Raw genomic sequence first — 1,202 nt, 5'->3', positions numbered from 1 at the left:
GTGATGCAGTCTACAGTGCAGATCACGACAGAGGCAGTAGGGGTGATGATAAGCAGACGAGGAAAGAGATCAAAGCTTTGGAAGAGAAGATCGACCTACTCATTGCTGAAAAATCCACCCAAGAGCAGCTGAAATTTGTTGGTAACTCCAAGCATGAAGATCCACCTGTTGTCCATGAGGTTGAAGGTTTGGAAGGTCAGGAAGAGCTGTGTTTCATCAACAATAATGGTAGCTGGTACAAAAAAGAGCCCAACTTTCAGTACAACAACTACCAACATAAATCTTACCCCAACAACCAACAGAGTGGTTATCCGCCTAGAAACAACCAGCAAGGCAGCTATCAGCCTCAGCAAAACCCCTCGTCTGGTTCCTCTGCTCCTCAAGAGAACAGCACTGATACCTTACTGAAACAAATCTTGGAGTCTCAGACTAGAAGTGAGAAGCATGTTGGTTATGAGTTGAAGAACCTTCACTCCAAGATTGATGAGAGATACAATGAGCTCAACAACAAATTCTCACATCTTGCTTCTACAGTCAAGAATTTAGAGAATCAGTTTGCTTCCATGAACACTCACCAGAATCGTCCGCAAGGATCTCTACCTGGAAAATCTGACCAAAACCCCAAGGAGGCCAAAGAGATACAATGAGCTCAACAACAAATTCTCACATCTTGCTTCTACAGTCAAGAATTTAGAGAATCAGTTTGCTTCCATGAACACTCACCAGAATCGTCCGCAAGGATCTCTACCTGGAAAATCTGACCAAAACCCCAAGGAGGCCAAAGCTATCACCCTTAGGAGTGGTAAGCAGTTAACTCCTACAACCCTCACCAGGGATGCTGAGAAACTAGGTGAGGAGGTGGCCATCAACTTAGATGATGAAGTGGTGATTGTTGATGAGAAAATCAATGATGAAATCTTGGAGAAGATTGTGGAAGCTAAAGGTAAAGGAAAGGTTGGGGAAGAAAAGAAAACAGTGAAAGATGGTGAAGTTGTTGCTCCAGCAAGTGAAAATTCTTTTGTTCCTCCTCCCTATGAACCCAAACTTCCATTCCCTGGTAGATTCAAGAGGCAGCTGCTAGAGAAGTACAAAGCTCTGTCTGAGAAGCAAATGAGTGAGGCTCAGGTTGCAATACCCATCATCGATGCTTTCATTTTGATTCCTCAATACAACAGGTTCCTGAAAGATGTTGTAGCTGCAAA

The sequence above is a fragment of the Brassica oleracea genome, chromosome C7, assembly GCF_000695525.1.
Source record: "Brassica oleracea var. oleracea cultivar TO1000 chromosome C7, BOL, whole genome shotgun sequence".
Taxonomy (NCBI): domain Eukaryota; kingdom Viridiplantae; phylum Streptophyta; class Magnoliopsida; order Brassicales; family Brassicaceae; genus Brassica; species Brassica oleracea.
Note: the sequence above shows the minus strand (reverse complement) of the source record.